This window comes from Triticum aestivum, chromosome 3A, assembly GCF_018294505.1.
Source record: "Triticum aestivum cultivar Chinese Spring chromosome 3A, IWGSC CS RefSeq v2.1, whole genome shotgun sequence".
Classification (NCBI taxonomy): domain Eukaryota; kingdom Viridiplantae; phylum Streptophyta; class Magnoliopsida; order Poales; family Poaceae; genus Triticum; species Triticum aestivum.
The window spans coordinates 76529809-76551726 of record NC_057800.1 but is presented as its reverse complement, the minus strand read 5'-3'; positions in this window follow the sequence as shown (position 1 = coordinate 76551726).

The window sequence follows — 21918 nt, the reverse complement described above, 5'->3', positions numbered from 1 at the left end:
TGAGTGGCATGTCCACTTGAATGCTATAGGATTTGCATAGTGTGTTTGATGCCACAGAAAAAACAAAGAAATTGTAAAAGGAGGTCAAAATGTAGTACATTTGATTTCATAAGAAAAATTTCTATAGGATCCAACCCTAATTCTCAGGATTTTTTTTCTATGCGGGTTGTTTGATTCGTAGGATTCTAAACCATAGGAATTTTTTCATAGGATTCAGTTCCACTAGATATCATAGGAATTTTTTCATCCACTCCACCTCTTTGGAAAAATCTTATGTTTTTTCTATGCGCAATCAAACACCCTTATAATCCAGTAGTATCTAAGATGGCATGCCACTCTATCCTACATTTTTCATATTCATGGGTTTTGGAGATCCTGCGAATCAAAGAGGCCCTAAAGACCACATATTAATTAGCACATGCCCTACAAAAATACCCTTACAAAAACTAAAAAACACATTAGTGTCCTTGAAAGGGTTGAAGTCTTCTTTCTCATGCATCCATCGACGGCCCGCCATGAGAAAAACTTGCTAGCGTCTTTATGCCTCCGTCGTAGCGGAGCAAATTTGTTGAAAACATGAACTTCTAGAATCAACGGTCGGGAAGTCATCGATGTAAACCAACATACATCTGCGACTTTAGTAGCAAATCGCTGCCCCGGAGAAACCACGTAAAAGGGTCTGAACACCCTAGGTATGGCTGGGAGGAGTCAGGGGGACGCAAATCTCGCAGGCTCGTCGACGAGGCCGGGGCTGGCTAACCTTCTCGGTCGGAACTGGAGTCGGTGGACCAAAGCACACAACCATGTTGCCCGCCCCGCGGGACAGTGATGCGGCTTGAAGCTACGTCGGTATTTCCCCAAAGAGAAAGGGATGATGCAGCACAATAGTGGTAGGTATTTCCCTCAGATGTGAAAACAAGGTTATCGAATCAGTAGGAGAACCAAGCAACACAACGTAAACAACATCTGCACACAGATAACAAATCCTCGCAACCCGACGTGTTAAAGGGGTTGTCAATCCCTCCCGGGTATGGCGCCTCAAGATAGGAAAACGGACTTGAGATAAATTGTAGTAGATTGTTAGATCGAATGCCAAATAAAATAAATAAGAATAAATTGCAGCAAGGTATTTTTTGTGTTTTTAGTTTAATACATCTGAAAATAAAAGCAAAGAAAAATAGATCGCAAAAGCAAATAATATGAGAAAGAGACCTGGGGGGCGTAGATTTCACTAGTGGCTTCTCTCGAGAAAAATAACAAATGGTGGGTGAAGAAATTGCTGTTGGGCAATTAATAGAACTTCAAATAATCATGACGATATCCAGGCAATGATCATTACATAGGCATCACGTCCAAGATTAGTAGAACGACTCCTGTCTGCATCTACTACTATTACTCCACACATCGACCGCTATCCAGCATGCATCTAGTGTATTAAAGTTCATGGAGAAACGGAGTAATGCAATAAGAATGATAACATGATGTAGACAAGATCTATCTATGTAGAGATAGATCCCACCGTTTTATCCTTAGTAGCAACGATACATACGTGTCGGCTCCCCTTCTGTCACTGGGATCAAGCACCGTAAGATCGAACCCACTACAAAGCACCTCTTCCCATTGCAAGATAAATAGATCAAGTTGGCCAAACAAAACCCAAATATCAGAGAAGAAATACGAGACTATAAGAGATCATGCATAAAAGAGATCAAATAAACTCAAATAAACTCAAATACTTTCATGGATATAAAAAGATAGATTTGGTCATAAACTCAAAGTTCATCGACCCCAACAAACACACCGCAGAAGAGTTACATCATACAGATCTCCAAGAGACCATTGTATTGAGAATTTAGAGAGAGTGTGAGTGAGAGAGGAAGCTGATTGCTCTCTGGTTGTAGCGCCAGAAAAGATCCTGTCTGCTAGGACTACGTCGGTATTTTCCCAAAGAGGAAGGGATGATGCAGCACAGCGACGGTAGTTATTTCCCTCAATGAAGAAACTAAGGTTATCGAACCAGTAGGAGAACCAAGAAACACAACGTAACAACACCTGCACACAAATAACAACACATCGCAACCCGACGTGTTAAAGGGGTTGTCAGTCCCCTTCGGGTAACGATGCCAGAAAATTGTAGTAGATTGAAATAATATATCTCAAATAAAATAATTTGCAGAAAAGTATTTTTGTATTTTTGGTTTAATAGATATGAATAAAAATGCAAAGGAAAAGTAGATCGCAAGCAAATATATAAGGAAGAAGAACTGGGGGCCATAGGTTCCACTAGCGGCTTCTCTCGAGAAAATAGCAAACGGTGGGTAGACGAATTACTGTTGGGCAATTGATAGAACCTTAAATAATTATGATGATATCCAGGCAATGATCATTACATAGGCATCACGTCCAAGATTAGTAGACTGACTCCTGCCTGCATCTACTACTATTACTCCACACATCGACCGCTATCTAGCATGCATCTAGTGTATTAAGTTCATGGAAAACGCAGTAATGCAATAAGAACGATGACATGATGTAGAGAAGATCTGTTTATCTATTGCGTAGATATAGATCTCGTCTTTTTATCCTTAGTAGCAACGATAAATACGTGTCGGTTCCCTTTTCTGTCACTGGGATCAAGCACTATAAGATCGAACCCACTACCGGGCACCTATTCCCATTACAAGATAAATAGATCAAGTTGGCCAAACAAAACCCAAATATCGAAGAAGAAATACGAGGCTATAAGAGATCATGCATATAAGATATGATTGATCATAAACTCAAAGTTCATCAGATCCCAACAAACACACCGCAAAAAGAGTTACATCATATGGATCTCCAAGAGACCATTGTATTGAGAATCAAGAGAGAGAGATGAAGCTATCTAGCTACTAACTACGGACCCGAAGGTCTACAAATAACTACTCACGCATCATTAGAGAGGCACCAATGGAGGTGGTGAACCCCATCCGGGAGGTGCACCAGGACCCCCAGGCACACCCTGGTGGGTTGTGGTCCCCACGTGGGCCTCTTCACTTATCCCTTCACACCACATCATCACTTACCTCCAGAAAAATTCTCCATTGCTCTCTCTCCCATGGTCTTGCTCTCAAACCTGCGGATTTCGATCTCTTTGCTCAAAGCTCCATTTCCGAAACTGTTTCGAGGGATTGTTGCTTGGTATGTGAAAGCACAAGTGCTCCCTGGGTGATTTTGGTAATTAATGCCAACATATCTCTTGTTGAACTAATGTTTTCATCTAGTACATTTCAGACAAGTTCAACAGATGGAGTGGCGTGGACAAGAGGGTGTGGAACCCTTTCAAGATGCTAAGGACAAAAGATTGGCTCAAGCTCTAAATCTCAAGACTCTATATTTTCCTTTTAGTGATCGAAGATCACATTGAGTCCATAGGAAAGCCAATACTATTAAATGGGGATGAGGTGTTGCTTAATGGCTTGCTTGCTTAGTGATATGCTCCAAAGCCCTCAACCACTTTCCCATATCCACATATGTCCCAAACCAAAAGTCAAACTCGGCGCCACCGAGTTCACTTGACATAGCCACTGCCAGAAACCCTAGTCAAATCGGTCTCACCGATGGGATCTCGGTCGCACCGAGATGGGCTTGCAAACTCTCTGTTACCTATTGCAACAATTTCGGTCCCACCGAGATATGCAATTGGCCCCACCGAGTTTGCTTGACCAACTCTCTGTTTTGCTTATTACCAAAATTGGTCTCACCAAGTTTGCATAATCGGTCAAACCGAGACGAGGTATTACCCTAACCCTAGCACATCGGTCCCACCGAGTTGATCATATCAGTCCCACCGAAATGTCTAACGGTCACACTATGAACTAAATCTGTCTGACCGAGTTGTCTGATTCGGTCCCACCGAGTTTGGTGATTTGTGTGTAACGGTTAGATTTTGTGTGGCGGCTATATATACCCCTCCACCCACTCTTCATTCATGGAGAGAGCCATCAGAACATGCTTACACTTCCATCATACATTTTCTAAGAGAGAACCACCTACACTTGTGTTGAGGTCAAGATATTCCATTCCAACAACATAAATCTTGATCTCTAGCCTTCCCCAAGTTGCTTTCCACTCAAACCCTCTTTCCACCAAATCCAATCCTATGAGAGAGAGCTGAGTGTTGGGGAGACTATCATTTGAAGCACAAGAGCAAGGAGTTCATCATCAACACACCATATATTTCCTTTTGGAGAGTGGTGTCTCCTAGATTGATTAGGTGTCACTTGGGAGCCTCCGTCAAGATTGTGGAGTTGAACCAAGGAGTTTATACGGGCAAGGAGATCGCCTACTTCGTGAAGATCTACCCTAGTGAGGCACGTCCTTCGTAGGCGATGGCCATGGTGGGATAGACAAGGTTGCTTCTTCGTGGACTCTTCATGGGTGGAGCCCTCCGTGGACTCGCGCAACCGTTACCCTTCGTGGGTTGAAGTCTCCATCAACGTGGATGTACGATAGCACCACCTATCGAAACCACGCCAAAAATCTCCATGTCTCCAATTGTGTTTACACACTCAAATCCCATCCCCTTACATTCTTGCAACTTGCATGATTTACTTTCCGCTGCTCATATACTCTTGTCATGCTTGCTTGATATGTATTGTGAATGTTTAAACTTGTGCTAAAACTCCACTTCAACTTAAAGAAATTAAAAACTGCAACTTTTCTTACTAAGAGTCTATTCAACCCCCTCTAGACACCTGAGGGAGTCCTAGATTAGGGGGTGTTCGGATAGCCGGACTATACCTTCAGCCGGACTCCTGGACTATGAAGATACAAGATTGAAGACTTCGTCCCGTGTCCGGAAGGGACTTTCCTTGGTGTAGAAGGCAAGCTTGGTGAGGGAGTCCTGGATTAGGGGGTGTTTGGATAGCCGAACTATACCTTCAAGTCGGACTCCTGGACTATGAAGATACAAGATTGAAGACTCCATCCCGTGTCCGGAAGGGACTTTCCTTGGTGTGGAAGGCAAGCTTGGCGATACGGATGTTCAGATCTCCTACCATTGTAACCGACTCTATGTAACCCTAACCCTCTCCGGTGTCTATATAAACCGGGGGTTTTTTAGTCCGTAGGACAACATATACATCAACAATCATACCATAGGCTAGCTTCTAGGGTTTAGCCTCTCTGATCTCGTGGTAGATCTACTCTTGTACTACCCATATAATCAATATTAATCAAGCAGGACGTAGGGTTTTACCTCCATCGAGAGGGCCCGAACTTGGGTAAAACTTCGTGTCCCTTGCCTCCTGTTACCATCCGGCCTAGACGCACAGTTCGGGACCCCCTGCCCGAGATCCGCCGGTTTTGACACCGACATTGGTTCTTTCATTGAGAGTTCCTCTGTGTCATCGCCATCAGGAAGGATGCCTCGCCCCGTCTTTAAAGATGGCACCGTTGCTAAGGGAGCTTTAGCTGTCGGCCAAACCCTCCGGCTAGGTGGTTTTCTTATGACCACCTGTTCGGCTTCTGCGCCGATGATGACCTCTCAAGCCATCAAAAACAATCTTCATGTCAACTCAGAACTTGACGAGCAGTTAGATCCAATAGAGCTTTCCTCCATAAACGAGCTCTTGGATCGCTTCGCCGCCCTGGGAGTCGCTACGGATTACGACCAGATTGGGCCTAAAACCGATCTGAGAGACATTAACTCTCCCCAAGCCACCCATCACGTTGCCGTGGTAGAGGGACAGTGCGGTGACCTTTCATCTATCTTAAGGACTCGCTACGTCCGGATTCCCGATCCCTCCAATACGGGTGTACGCGGAAGGGAGGATATCACTCAAGACTTGAACCTAGAATCAGGCGACGGACTGGATTCATTGGACGACATCCAGGAATCCAAATTTTCGAGTTCAGAAATTCCTCGGCCTCTGAGCCTCAGAAGGGGTAAGGCTTTGGATTTAATTCCACCCACCCACCCGAACATTAGCGATCTATCCCAAATCAGGCAAGAGCCCAAAGAAATAGTACATCATTACTGGGCCAGATTCCTCCTAGTCATGAACAGGATAAAGGGCTGCCGCGAGGAAGACGCAATTTCACTCTTCTGCAATAATTGGACGGACAAGGGAATACTCAACGCCATAAGTCGCCGTGATATTACACGCTTCGCTGACTTAGCGTCCATAGTACGAAAGTACTGTGCGATGGAAAGCGCCCGGAAAACCAAAACAAAATTTTGGGACAATCTGGCCCTGAAGGCAAGCCCAGTCCAAAATAAAAGGGTGCATCATCGCCAGACACCCGGGTCAAACACCAAAAGGCAAAAACCCTCTACAGGGCATGGAACCGGACTGGAAGGATGGCTTAATGGACCCTGTTAAATTCATAGTACAGAGGACGCCACACCAACTGACAGCCTTAGAGCATGTTGGATACTCCGGCAGGAGGCCAAAATTGGCGCAAACCTCCTAATTTCGTAGGCCATAGAAAGCCACCCCAGAGACACCAATACGGTATTAACAGTCTTCGAGACCTTCGCATAAAATAATATGCGAAAAAGGACACTCCACAGCCTTGCCGAAGTCTACCAAGTAGCAACAATAAACCCATGGAGTGACACGGCCATTACCTTTAACGCCAGTGATGAACCTAAATTCCGAACACCCCGAGCACCAGCTGCATTGGTCCTCAGTCCAATAGTGGACGGCTTTCGTATTACCAAGGTACTCATGGACGGCGGTAGCGGATTGAACCTCATCTATGAGGAAACTCTTCAAAAAATGGATATAGACAGGAACCGCATCATGCGAAGCAACACAACCTTTAGAGGAATAATCCCTAGTCGGGAAGCGCGCTGTACAGGAAAAATCACACTAGATGTGGTGTTTGGCACGCCAAACAATTACAGGTCCGAAGAGGTCACGTTCCATGTGGCCCCGTTCAGCAGCGGTTATCACGCTTTGCTAGGGCGGGAAGCATTCACAATCTTCCAAGCAATACCCCATTACGGGTACATGAAGATCAAGATGCCCGGGCCTAACGGGATCATCACTCTGGCTAGTGATCTGGACATAGCACTCCGCGCCGAAAACAAGACAGCCGCACTGGCCCTCGAGGCACTATCTGAAGCCCTAGAGGCTGAGGAGCTGACTGCGCTGCGCTCTACGGTGAATAGGGACGATGTGGTACTCGACAAAAGATCCAAATCCACCTCCTTTAAACCAGCGGACGAAATAGTCAAATTCCAAGTCCATCCAACAGGCCCCAATAAAACAGCTTCCATCGGGGCACAGTTAAACCCTGATGTCGACGCCGCATTGCGAGACTTCCTACGAGAGAACTGGGACATTTTCGCCTGGCACCCTTCAGACATGCCAGGAATCCTACGCAGGCTGGCCGAGCACGGCTTAAATATCCAAACAGGATTCAAACCTGTCAAACAGGCTCTCCGGTGTTTTTCCGAACCTAAGAGATAGGCTATGGGAGAGGAGCTAGCAAAGCTATTAGAGGCCGGATTCATCAGAGATATAAAACATCCAGACTGGCTAGCAAACCTGGTGATGGTACCAAAGAAGGACAAATCCTGCCGCCTGTGTGTTGATTTTGAAGACCTTAACAAGGCTTGCCAAAGGATCCCTTCCCCCTCCCCCGCATCGATCAAATTATTGATGCTACCGCAGGACACGATTCGTTGTGTTTCCTTGACGCATATTTCGGCTACCATCAGATCAAGATGGCAGAACCAGACCAAGCCGCAACGGCATTCATCACATCATACGGGCCATTCTGCTTCAACACGATGCCCTTCGGGCTCAAAAACGCCGGCGCAACATATCAGCGCATGATTCAGACATGTCTGGCAAGCCAGATCGGCAAAACAGTGGAGGCATATGTAGATGATGTGGTCATCAAAACAAGACATGTTGAATCTCTAGTAGACGACTTGAGGCTCACATTTGGTAACCTCCGAACATACGACATCAAGCTCAACCCGGAAAAATGCGTTTTCGGCGTTCCAGCCGGAAAGCTCTTGGGCTTCATTGTATCCAGTAGAGGAATTGAAGCAAATCCAGCCAAGATCCGAGCTCTGTCGCAACTGGATATCCCTAAGGACCTCAAACAAATACAAAAGTTAACCGAATGCGTGGCGGCTCTAAGCCGCTTTATCTCCCGCTTGGGAGAAAAGGCCCTTCCCCTTTACCGCATCCTTCGGCGCACCGAACACTTCAAATAGACGGACGCAGCCACGGCCGGACTCGACGAAATAAAAGCCATACTGGCAACAAACCCAGTCCTGGCCGCGCCAAACACCGGCGAACCAATGCTATTGTACATCACACCAACACATCAGGTTGTAAGCGCAGTGCTCGTCGTCGAACGAGAAGCGGACGGACACAAATTCCCCCTTCAAAGGCCAGTCTATTATGTGTCCACTGTCCTCACTCCTTGCAAATCACGGTACCCGCATTATCAAAAGATTGCGTACGCGGTATTCATGGCATCCCGGAAGCTACGACACTACTTTCAAGAGTGTTCAATAACAGTAGCCTCAGAAGTACCACTTAACGACATTATAAACAACCGTGATGCAACGGGCCGGATTGCGAAATGGGCCATCGAGCTCCTCCCATTCGACATAACTTATAAGCCACGACGAGCCATCAAGTCACAAGTTTTGGCCGACTTCATCGCAGAATGGACGGAGGCCGAACTCCCTAGAGAGTACAACACATATTCAAATTGGATCATGCATTTCGATGGCTCCAAAATGTTGGCTGGACTGGGAGCTGGCGTCGTTTTGACGTCCCCCACAGGAGACACAGTTCAATACATACTACAGATTCTGTACACAGACTCCAACAATGCAGCCGAATATGAGGCCCTTCTACATGGTCTCCGGATGGCAGTATCCATGGGCATCCAACGCCTAGAGGTCACGGGAACTCGAACCTCGCAATCTCCCAAATAAATGGAGACTTTGATGCCAAGGATCCGAAAATGGCAGCTTACCGCAACGCCGTCCTAAAAATGTCACCTCGGTTCGAGGGACTTGAATTTCACCATATAGCCCAGGAAAATAATCAGGCGATAGATGTCCTGGCACGCATCGGCGCAAAACGTGATGTAGTCCCCCCAACATCTTCTTGGAAAGGCTTTTCAAGCCATCCGTGGAATGGGAAGGGGAGCCGAACAATAACAGCCCGGACCCAACCGCACTGCCCGATACCGAACATTCTGACACAATCGGAGGCTCTGTCATTCAAATAACACCTTCAGCCCACGTAATAATGGCCGTCATCGCCCCGTGGACAGAACCATTCCTCGCCTACCTTACTAGGCAGGAACTCCTCGAGGACCAAAATGAGGCACGCATAGTGCGGCGATCCAAAGCCTACAGAGTCCACGAGGGAGAGCTTTATAAGAAAAGCACTACCGAAGTCCTTCAAAGGTGCATCTCCGAAGAGGAGGGGCGGAATCTCCTGGCTGAAATCCATGCCGGACTCGGCGGTCATCACGCTGCAGCCCGGTCCCTGGTAAGCAAGGCCTTCCGTACAGGCTTTTATTGGCCGATAGCCCGGGCAGACGCTCAGGACTTAGTCCAACGATGCGCCGGCTGCCAGCTCTTTGCAAACCAAAGCAATATGCCACCCACCGCCCTCCAAACTATCCCCATCACTTGGCCCTTCGCGGTCTGGGGGCTTGACATGGTTGGACCCCTTAAAGGCGGAACCCACAAGCAAAAATACTTACTGGTCATGGTAGATAAGTTCACCAAATGGATAGAAGCCAAGCCTGTTAAGACGGCCGAATTCGGATCGGTGTTAGACTTTATATCTGGGGTTGTACACCGTTACGGCGTCCCCCACAGCATCATCACTGATAACGACACGAACTTTACGGCTGACGAGGTAAAACTCTCGTGCAAAAACATGGGCATCAAGCTCAATTATGCTTCCGTCTATCACCCACAAACTAACGACCAGGTCGAACGTGCAAATGGTCTTATCATGAGCGGCATCAAACCCCGATTAGTGCGGTCCCTCAAGGAATCTAACACGCACTGGTTAGAGGAGCTCGACTCCGTACTCTGGGGGCTGCGGACCATATGCCACGCCATTCTTTATGGTGTACGGTGCAGAGGCAGTTTTGCCTTGCAACATAATTCATGACTCACCTTGAGTGCGCATGTATGAAGAAAGAGAAGCCGAGCTCGATCGGCAAGACAGTTTGGATGCATTGGAGGAGGAGCGTGACGTGGCAAAAGCCCGTTCCGCATTCTATCAACAGCAGACTCGAAGATACCAAAGCAGAGAAGTACGTGCCAAAAATTACAACGTTGGCGAATTAGTTCTATGCCTGCCGGACAAGAAATAGGACAAACTCAAGCCCAAGTGGGAAGGTCCCTTCATAATTGACCAGGTCCTGACTGGTGGAGCGTACCGCCTGCGAGATGCATCGGATAACCGACTCGAGCCGAACCCATGGAACGCAGCCTGTCTCCGAAGATTCTATGCCTAGCGCCGGACTTTGTGTTCGTCTCCTTCCTCTGTCCATTTTTATATACTGTCTGTCTTACATTTCTCTCCTTCTCCCCTTCCTTTCTCTTATAGCCTTTAAAGGCTCATCAAATGACGTGCTATTCGCACTCATTAAACCCGGGGGCTTCTTTTAACAGAAGCTTATTTATACGGGCTTCATGCCCAACACATGTGTTACACTTCCGCATGTACCTTTTATTTCACCATTATATGCATCGATATGACTTAAGTTTTGGCCAAGCTGGGTTGCCTGGCTCCTGTGCTTACCCCTACGTTCCCGATTATTCGGCTAGGCGGTAAAGGGAGCACCTCTGTGATAGTTACTGCCGGATCAGCCGGATGTGTACCTCGGACTGGGTGAAGCCGAAAGCTAGCATTCTTAAGGGAATATTCGGTTGGTGACCTAAAATATGATTTTTTCCACTTATTTATTTATGCGCCCCCAGATGATTTTTTCCGCGTCTTTTTCGCAGAATGGGCATGCACTTTAGGGCATGCCTCCCAGGGAAAGGAACCCTTAACGGAACTATTCTCCCTGGAAGATGTTTCTTACTAACCATGTAATATAACATAACTAGTCAGGCACTTGTCTGTTCACGCACTAATGACCCCTATGCCTGGTCTCCATGCATTCCCCGGTTCTTATATAACCGCATGGGAATTCAGACACACTCCGGACCATCAGGTCCCAAGGCTGAAGCGAAAAGGTCGGCCATGACAAACGATTTACAATCCGGCTAGAAGGCATTATAAATGTCAATTAAATTACATAGTCATCCTGAATGATTGTATTCCTCTTCAATACCATCTAACAGGCTGTCTAATTTACAGTCCTACTGGGAATACTTTGCGGCCAATTCTACTTGGCCGTATACTAATCTTACAGGGATCTCCTTCCCATCGGGCCCCACAGGACCGACCTCAGCCATGTGGTTGGGGTCAGCGTTTGTGTACCGCGTCTTCACCATGGCCCAGGCCTCTCTAGCGCCTTGACGGCAGGCCGATATCTTCCACAATCGGAAGCGCCGCTGTGCTCCCTTTAGCTTCTCCGCAAGCTCTCCAAGACCTTCGGGCATGGAGATGGATGGCCACAAGGCCTGGGCGACGCCTTGCATCGCCTGCCGACCTCGCTCGAGCAGTTGCGAGAGCTCGGGAAGAAGGTCACCCGTAGAACCGGGCATCTCCTCTGCAGGACGACCTGTTAGCACACCTACAGACATTACTCTGTTAGTCGACTTCCCCGCCGAACTTTTTTTCAAAGGTTCGTTCAAGCACTTACTAAATATGCCGCGCCGAAGCCGCTGATTCTCCTTAACAGAGTCTGACAGCTGGGCACGAACATCTTTCAGTTCGACGCCTAGCTTGGTGTTGGCATCTTGGAGACCGTTCTTCTCCCGCCTCACCTTTGTCAGCACCTTCTCCCCAGCCTTCAGCTGGCGTAGGAGTTGTTGCCTTTCCGGACTCAATCCGGCGCCATCTGTAATTTCATTTGTCAGATTCGCACCCATGCCGCGCTTTGCAAAATACTTATCTTTCGAAGTGTATATTACCAGAGGGGGTCTCCCTGGGCTCCCCTGCCGCGGCTAGTGCGGCCTCAAGTTGGGCTTTGCACTCTTCCAGCTCCTGGGACAGTAGCAAATTCTTTTCTGTAAGAACCTGCATAACATATGATCCTTAAATCAGTTCTTCTAACTGTTTCAAGTCTCGGGGGCTACTGGTATATAGATATAATTACCAAAAAAATTCTTACCCGTATGTCTTTTACATATTGCTCCATGGCTCTGGCTAGACCATTTTGAGCGGCATGGAGGTACGCATCTGCCGAATTGAAGGCATCTAATGCCTCTCGGGAGAAACAAGCGTCGCGAAGAATTGTCCGGCGGCGCCTGTGTTTCATGGCACTCTCCACCTCAGAGTTGGTGGCAGACAACCTGTCCACATCCTCCGTCGGAGGAGCGTCCGTTGCACTCCTTGTGTTCGCCTTCGCCTCCGGACCAGGCTTTGGAGCCTGGCTGGTGGAGGCGCGATTGGCAGACTCTCCGGATATAGTCCGGCGAGGTCTCTTTGTCCTGAAGAGAGCACGAGTGTTAACATGCCTTGAAGGTATAACACCTGGGATAAGGGGACGCGCCATACCTTTGCGCTGACGTCTCGGTCCGGACTGCACCTCTTTTCTGCCCACTGGGCCCTGTGGCCCCTCGTTGGCTTGTCGTCGCAGGTTCAGCCTCCCGTCTCAAAAACCTCCTCTGCAAAGCTCGGTTGTAATCAGGAAACTGAAAACATGACAGGGCGGACCCCTATTCGGGGTACTGGGACTTCGATCTCAGTTACTTGGGAGGCCGGGATTATCCCTGGGTAATCGGCCGTAATGGCCACCAAGGCGTTGTCTGTGCTCAATTGATGGAACACTCCATCAATCAGCTCCACAGATAAGTCCGGATCATCTTGAGAGGCCGGGTCGAGGGACCGTCCTGGGTCCTCGGGTTGTGGAGGAGGGCTGTTTATTTCTTTAACAGCCTGGCGCAGTTCCTGCGTTAAAGTCATTAGACTGAATATTTAACAATGGGAATATAAACCGGATGGACAAGTAAACCACTTACCCAGCTTGGGGGATTGTACATAGAAAATCCACCCTGCGGGTTGACGCGGAGAAAATCCACCCTGCTTTTCTTGGCCGACGGCCCAGGCAGACGCTCAGGACTTAGTCCAACGATGCGCCGGCTGCCAGCTCTTTGCAAACCAAAGCCATATGCCACCCACCACCCTCCAAACTATCCCCATCACTTGGCCCTTTGCGGTCTGGGGGCTTGATATGGTTGGACCCCTTAAAGGCGGAACCCACAAGCACAAATACTTAATGGTCATGGTGGATAAGTTCACCAAATGGATAGAAGCCAAGCCTGTTAATACGACCGAATCCGGACCTGTGATAGACTTCATATCCAGGGTTGTACACCGTTACGGCGTCCCCCACAACATCATCACTGATAACGGCATGAACTTTACGGCCGACGAGGTAAAACTCTGGTGCAAAAACATGGGCATAAAGCTCGATTATGCTTCTGTCTATCACCCACAAACTAACGGCCAGGTCGAACGTGCAAATGGTATTATCATGAGCGGCATCAAACCCAGACTAGTGCGGTCCCTCAAGGAATCTAACACACACTGGGTAGAGGAGCTCGACTCCGTACTCTGGGGGCTGCGGACCATGCCGAATCGCACCACCGGATACACACCATTCTTCGTGGTGTACGGTGCAGAGGCAGTTCTGCCTTGCGACATAATTCATGACTCACCTCGAGTGCGCATGTACGAGGAAAGAGAAGCCGAGCTCGATCAGCAGGATAGTTTGGACGCATTAGAGGAGGAGTGTGATGTGGCGAAAGCCCGTTCCGCATTCTATAAACAGCAAGCTCGAAGATACCAAAGCAGAGAAGTACGGGCCAAAAATTACAATGTTGGCGAATTAGTTCTATGCCTGCCGGACAAGAAAAAGGACAAACTCAAGCCCAAGTGGGAAGGTCCCTTCATAATTGACCAAGTCCTGACCGGTGGAGCGTACCGCCTGCGAAATGCATCGGATAACCGACTCGAGCTGAACCCATGGAACGCAGCCCGTCTCCGAAGATTCTATGCCTAGCGCCGGATCCTGTGTTCGTCTCCTTACTCTGTCCATTTTTTATATACTTTCCATCTTACATTTCTCTCCTTCTCCCTTTTTCTCTTTCTTATAACCTTTAAAGGCTCACAAATTGACGCGCTATCTGCGCTCAGTAAACCTGGGGGCTTCTTTAAACAGAAGCTTATTTATACGAGCTTCATGCCTAGCACATGCGTCAAACTTCCGCATGTACCTTTTATTCACCATTATATGCATCGATATGACTTATGTTTTGGCCAAGCTGGGTTGCCTGGCTCCTATGCTTACCCCTACGTTCTCGATTATTCGACTAGGTGGTAAAGGGAGCACCTCTGCGATTGTTACTACCGGATCAGCCGGACATGTACCTCAGACTGGGTGAAGCCGAAAGCTAGCGTTCTTAAGAGAATATTCGGTCGGTGAACTAAAGATGATCTTTTTCTTTATCTATCTGCCCCCAGGCGTTTTTCCTGCGTTTCTTTTCGCAGCATGGACATGCACTTTAGGGCATGCCCCCCAGGGAAAGGAACCCCTAACGGAACTATTCTCCCTGGAAGATGTTTCTTACTAACCATGTAATATAACATAACTAGTCGGGCACTTGTCAGTTCACGCACTAATGACCCCTACGCCTGGTCTCCACGCATTCCCCGGTTCCTATATAACCGCATGGGAATTCAGACACACTCCGGACCGTCAGGCCCCGAGGTTGAAGCGAAAAGGTCGGCCATGACAAATGATCTACAATCCGGCTAGAAGGCATTATAAATGTCAATTCGATTACATAGTCATTTTGACTGATTGTATTCCTCTTCAATACCATCTAACAGGCTCTCTAATTTACAGTCCTGCTGGGAGTACTTTGCGGCCAACTCTACTTGGCCGTACACTAAGATTACAGGGATCTCCTTCCCATCGGGCCCTATAGGACCGACCTCGGCCATGTGGTTGGGGTCAGCCTTTGAGTACCGCGTCTTCACCATGGCCCATGCCTCCCTAGCGCCTTGACGGCATGCTGATATCTTCCACAATTGGAAGCGCCGCTGTGCTCCCTTTAGCTTCTCCGCAAGATCTCCAATACCTTCGGGCATGGAGACGGATGGCCACAGGGCATGGGCGACGCCTCGCATCGCCTGTCGAACTCGATCAAGCAGTTGCGAGAGCTCGGGAAGAAGGTCACCCGTAGAACCGGGCATCTCCTCCGCCAGAAGACCTGTTAACACACCTACAGACATTGCTCTATCAGTTGACTTCCCCGCCGAACTTTCTTTCAAAAGGTTCGTTCAAGCACTTACTAAATATGCCGCGCCGAAGCCGCTGATTCTCCTTCACGGAGTCTGATAGCTGGGCATGAACATCTTTCAGCTTGACGCCCAGCCGGGTGTTGGCATCTTGGAGAACGTTCTTCTCCCCCATCACCTTTAATAGCACCCTCTCACCAGCCTTTAGCTGGCGTAGGAGATGTTGCTTTTCCGGATTCAATCCGGCGCCATCTGCAACTTTATTTGTCAGATTCGCACCAAAGCCATGCTTTGCAAAATACTTATCTTTCGAAATGTATATTACCAGAGGGGGCCTCCTTAGGATCCCCTTCCGCGGCTAGTGCGGCCTCCAGTTGGGCTTTACACTCTTCCAGCTCCTGGGACAGTAGGGAATTCTTTTCTGTAAGAACCTGCATATCAAATGATCCTTAAACCAGTTATTCTAACTGTTTCAAGTCTCGGGGGCTACTGCTACATATATATTTACCAAAATTTTCTTACCCGTATGTCTTTTACATATTGCTCCGTGGCTCTGGCTAGACCATTTTGAGCGCCACGGAGGTGCGCATCTCCCGAATTGAAGGCATTTAGCGCCTCTTGGGAGAAGCAAGCGTCGCGAAGAATTGTCCGGCGACGCCTGTGGTTCATGGCACTTTCCACCTCAGAGTTGGTGGCAGACAACCCGTCCGCATCCTCCATCGGAGGAACGCCCGGCACGCGCCTTGCATTCGCCTCCGCCCCCGGACCAGGCTTTGGAGCCTGGCTGGTGGAGGCGCGATTGGTAGCCTCTCCGGATATAGTCCGGTGAGGTCTCTTTGTCCTAAAGAGGGCACGAGTGTCAAATGTTCCTCGAAGGTATAACAACTGGGATAGAGGGGCGCGCCATACCTTTGCGCTGATGCCTCGGTCCGGACTGCACCTCTTTTCTGCCCACGAGGCCCTGCGGCCCCTCGTTGGCTTGTCGCAGCAGGTTCGGCCTTCCGCCTCAACAACCTCCCCTACAAAGTTCGATTGCAATCAGGAAATTGAACACGCATTGACGGACCCCTATCCGGGGTACTAGGACTTCGATCTCAGGTACCTGGGGCGTCGGGATTAGCCCTGGGTAATCGGCCGTAATGGCCACCAAGGTGTTGTCCTCGTTCAATTGATGGAACACTCCATCAATCAGCTCCACAGATATGTCCGGATCCTCTTGAGAGGCCGGGTCGAGAGACCGTCCTGGGTCCTCGGGTTGTGGAGACGGGCTGCTTATTTCCTTAATATCCCGGCGCAGTTCCCGCGTTGAGGTCATCAGACTAAGTATTTAACAATGGGAACACTAAACGGATGAGCAAATAGATGCGACCACTTACCCAGCTTGGGGGATTATGCATAGATAATCCACCCTGTGGGTTGACGCGGAGAAATTCCTCCTCTTCTCCCTTGTACAAAGTGGACAAGATCTTTAATAGAGCGGTAACTGAATCTGGCCCTTTGTGGCCGTAGCGGGTGGCGTCGTCCTCCCCGTTGAAATCCCAAATGGGGTGGCTTCTCTACTGAAGCGGCTGCACCCCCCGCATGATGCATTCGGCCATAACTCCGATCGTGGTTAGTCCGGAATGGGCCAACAATCTTATTCGGCCCATCAGGTAAACGCCTGTCACTTTCCCTTTGAGGGCTCCGTGGACGCCAGGTTAGGCGCTTCTTTAAGGGAGCACTATCAAATTCTGGGAGGCCGATCCAGACAGGATCCGGTAGCGGGACGTCTTCTATAATGAACCATTCCGAGGGCCAATCTTCGGACGCCTTCTTTGCGGTTCCGGACAGATATCCGATCCCGGCGATGCGCCATACTTCGGCTCCGCCCACTTGATACATTGACCCTCTTTTGGAACAGGGCACGAGGCAAAATAGCTCCTTCCACAGTCCGAAATGAGCTTCAATACCCAAGAACAGCTCGCAAAGGGCTACAAAGCCCACGATATGCAATACTGAGGCAGGCGTGAGATGATGTAGCTGGAGGCCGTAGAACTCCATCAGCCCCCGGAGAAATGGGTGGATGGGAAATCCGAGCCCCCTTATTAAGTAAGGGACAAGGCACACCCGCTCTCCTTTGGATGGGTTAGGGGCATTCTCTGCTTGCTCTCCGCCGTTGTAGACGGCAAGACCGGCTCGAACCGGGACCATATAGGCCGGGGGGAGAAATCCCTTGGTCTGGAGCGTCACTAGCTCGCTGTGCGGAGTAGAACATCTCTCCCAATATCCCGGCTTAGGGCTGGAAGGGCGAGCGGAGGAGTTGCGGCGGCTGGCCATGGTGGAATGGACCTTTGCCGGATGCGCTCTGATGAACACTCGTGGAGGGGAGAAGGTGTGGATTGGATCTAAATCCTCGTCCCCATAAATAGGGCAACTCATTTACGCGGCTAGGGGTGTGAACGAAAAAACACTCAGACTATTCATATTCGTTTGACACGTGGGAAACGGCCATTATTGGGCGTAGAAGCCAAGGAGCGCGACATCTACAAGAAACTAGACTTTATTCAAACAGGTACACGGAATTTGGAGGAGAACCCACCTTGCAATGCCGAAGACAATCTGCGCGCCGGACTTATCATCATTGAAGCCTGGTTCGGGGGCTACTGAGGGAGTCCTGGATTAGGGGGTGTTCTGATAGCCGAACTATACCGTCAAGCCGGACTCCTGGACTATGAAGATACAAGATTGAAGACTCCGTCCCGTGTCCGGAAGGGACTTTCCTTGGCGTGGAAGGCAAGCTTGGCGATACGGATGTTCAGATCTCCTACCATTGTAACCGACTCTATGTAACCCTAACCCTCTCCGGTGTCTATATAAACCGGGGGTTTTTTAGTCCGTAGCACAACATACACATCAACAATCATACCATAGGCCAGCTTCTAGGGTTTAGCCTCTCTGATCTCGTGGTAGATCTACTCTTGTACTACCCATATCATCAATATTAATCAAGCAGGACGTAGGGTTTTACCTCCATCGAGAGGGCCTAAACCTGGGTAAAACTTCGTGTCCCTTGCCTCCTGTTACCATCCGGCCTAGACGCACAGTTCGGGACCCCCTACCCGAGATCCGCCGGTTTTGACACCGACACTTGGCGATACGGATATGTAGATCTCCTACCATTGTAACCGACTTTGTGTAACCCTAACCCTCTCCGGTGTCTATATAAACTAGAGGATTTTAGTCCGTAGGACAACAGACAGAACAACAATCATACCATAGGCTAGCTTCTAGGGTTTAGCCTCTCCGATCTTGTGGTAGATCTACTCTTGTACTACCCATATCATCAATATTAATCAAGCAGGACGTAGGGTTTTACCTCCATCAAGAGGGCCCGAACCTGGGTAAAACTTCATGTCCCTTGCCTCCTGTTACCATCGGGCCTAGACGCATAGTTCGGGACCCTCTACCCGAGATCCGCCGGTTTTGACACCGACATTGGTGCTTTCATTGAGAGTTCCTCTGTGTCGTCGCCATCAGGAAGGATACCTCACCCCGTCTTTAAAGATGGCACCGTTGCTAAGGGAGCTTTGGCTGTCGGCCAAACCCTCCGGCTAGGTGGTTTTATTATGACCGCCTGTTCGGCTTCTGCGCCGATGATGACCTCTCAAGCCATCGAAAACAATCTTCATGTCAGCTCGGAACTCGCCAAGCAGTTAGATCCAATGGAGCTCTTCTCCATAAACGAGCTCTTGGATCACATCACCGCCCTGGGAGTCGCTACGGATTACGACCAGATTGGGCCTAAACCCGATCTGAGAGAGATTAACTCTCCCCAAGTCACCCATCACATTGCCGTGGTAGAGGGACAGTGCGGCGACCCTTCATCTATCTTAAAGACTAGCTACGTCCTGATTCCCGATCCCTCCAAGCCAGATACCCGCGGAGGGGAGGATATCACTCAAGATCTGAACTTAGAGTCAGGCGACGGGCTGGATTCATTGGACAACATCCAGGAATCCAAATTTTCGAGTTCGGAAATTCCTCGGCCTTTGAGCCTCAGATTGGGTGAGGCTTCAGATTTAATTCCACCCACCCACCCGAACATAATCGATCTATCCCAAATCAGGCAAGAGCCCGATGAAATAGTACATCATTACTGGGCAAGATTCCTCCTGGTTAGGAACAGGATAAGGGACTGCCGCGAGGAAGACGCAATCTCAATCTTCTGCAATAATTGCATGGACAAGGGAATCCTCAACGCCATAAGTCGCCGTGATATTACAAGCTTCGCTGACTTAGCATCCATTGTACGAAAGTACTGTGCGATGGAAAGCGCCTGGAAAACTGAAATAAAATTTTGGGACGATCCGACCCTGAATACAAACCCAATCTGAAATAAAAGGGTGCATCATCGCCAGACACCCGGGTCAAACACCAAAAAGCAAAAACCCCTCTACAGGGCATGGAACCGTACTGGAAGGATGGCTTAATGGACCCTGTAAAATTCACAGTGCAGAGGACGCCACACCAACTCACAGCCTTAGAGCATGTTGGATACTCCGGCAGGTGGCCAAAATTGGCGAAGATCTCCTAATTCCGGAGGCCACAGAAAGCCACCCCAGAGACACCAATACGGTACTAACAGTCTTCGAGACTTTCACATCAAATAATATGCGAAAAAGGACACTCCGCAGCCTTGTGGAAGTCTACCAAGTAGCAACAATAAACCCATGGAGTGACACGGCTATTACCTTTAACGCCAGTGATGAACCTAAATTCCGAACAGCCCGAGCACCAGCCGCATTGGTCCTCAGTCCAATAGTGGACGGCTTTCGTCTTACCAAGGTACTCATGGACGGCGGCAGCGGATTGAACCTCATTTATGAGGAAACCCTTCAAAAAATGGAAATAGACTGGAACCGCATTGAGCGAAGCAGCACAACCTTTAGAGGAATAATCCCCAGTCGGGAAGCGCGCTGTACAGGAAAAATCACACTAGATGTGGTGTTCGGCACGCCGGATAATTACAGGTCCGAAGAGGTCACGTTCCATGTGGCTCCGTTCAGCAGCGGTTATCACGCTCTGCTAGGGCGGGAAGCGTTTACAATCTTCCAAGCAATACCCCATTACGGGTACATGAAGCTCAAGATGCCCGGGCCTAACGGGATCATCACTCTCGCTAGTGATCCGGACATAGCACTCCGCGCCGAAAACAAGACAGCCGCACTGGCCCTCGAGGCACTATCCGAAGCCCTAGCGGCTGAGGAACTGACTGCGCTGCGCTCCATGGTGAATAGGGACGATGTGGTACTCGACAAAAGATCCAAGTCCACCTCCTTTAAACCGGCGGACGAAATAGTCAAATTCCAGGTCCATCCAACGGACCCCAATAAAACAGCTTCCATCGGGGCACAGTTAAACCCTGATGTAGACGCCGCACTGCGAGAGTTCCTACGAGAGAACTGGGACATTTTCGCCTGGCACCCTTCAGACATGCCAGGAATCCCACGCAGGCTGGCCGAGCACAGCTTAAATATCCTAAAAGGATTCAAACCTGTCAAACAAGCTCTTCGGCGTTTTTCCGAACCTAAGAGACAGGCCATGGGAGAGGAGCTAGCAAAGCTATTGGAGGCCGGATTCATCAGAGATATAAAACATCCGGACTGGCTAGCAAACCTGGTGATGGTACCAAAGAAGGACAAATCCTGGCGCCTGTGCGTTGATTTTAAAGACCTTAACAAGGCTTGCCCAAAGGATCCCTTCCCCCTCCCCCGCATCGATCAAATTATCGACGCTACCGCAGGACACGATTCGTTGTGTTTCCTCGACGCATATTCCGGCTACCATCAAATCAAGATGGCAGAATCAGACCAAGCCGCAACGGCATTTATCACACCATACGGCCCATTCTGCTTCAACACAATGCCCTTCGGGCTCAAAAACGCCGGCGCAACATATCAGCGCATGATTCAGACATGTCTGGCAAACCAGATCGGCAAAACAGTGGAGGCATATGTAGATGATGTGGTCGTCAAAACAAGACATGTCGAATCTCTAGTAGACGACTTGAGGCTCACATTTGATAACCTCCGAACATACGACATCAAGCTCAACCCGGAAAAATGCGTTTTCGGCGTCCCAGCCGGAAAGCTCTTGGGCTTCATTGTATCCGGTAGAGGAATTGAAGCAAATCCAGCCAAGATCCGAGCTCTGTCACAATTGGATATCCCAAAGGACCTCAAACAAATACAAAAGTTAACCGGATGCGTGGCGGCTCTAAGCCGCTTTATCTCCCGCTTGGGAGAAAAGGCCCTACCCCTTTACCGCCTCCTTCGGCGCACCGAACACTTCGAATGGACGGATGCAGCCACGGCCGGACTCGACGAAATAAAAGCCATATTGGCAACAAACCCAGTCCTGGCCGCGCCAAACATTGGCGAACCAATGCTATTGTACATTGCAGCAACACATCAGGTTGTAAGCGCAGTGCTCGTCGTCGAACGAGAAACGGACGGACACAAATTCCCCCTTC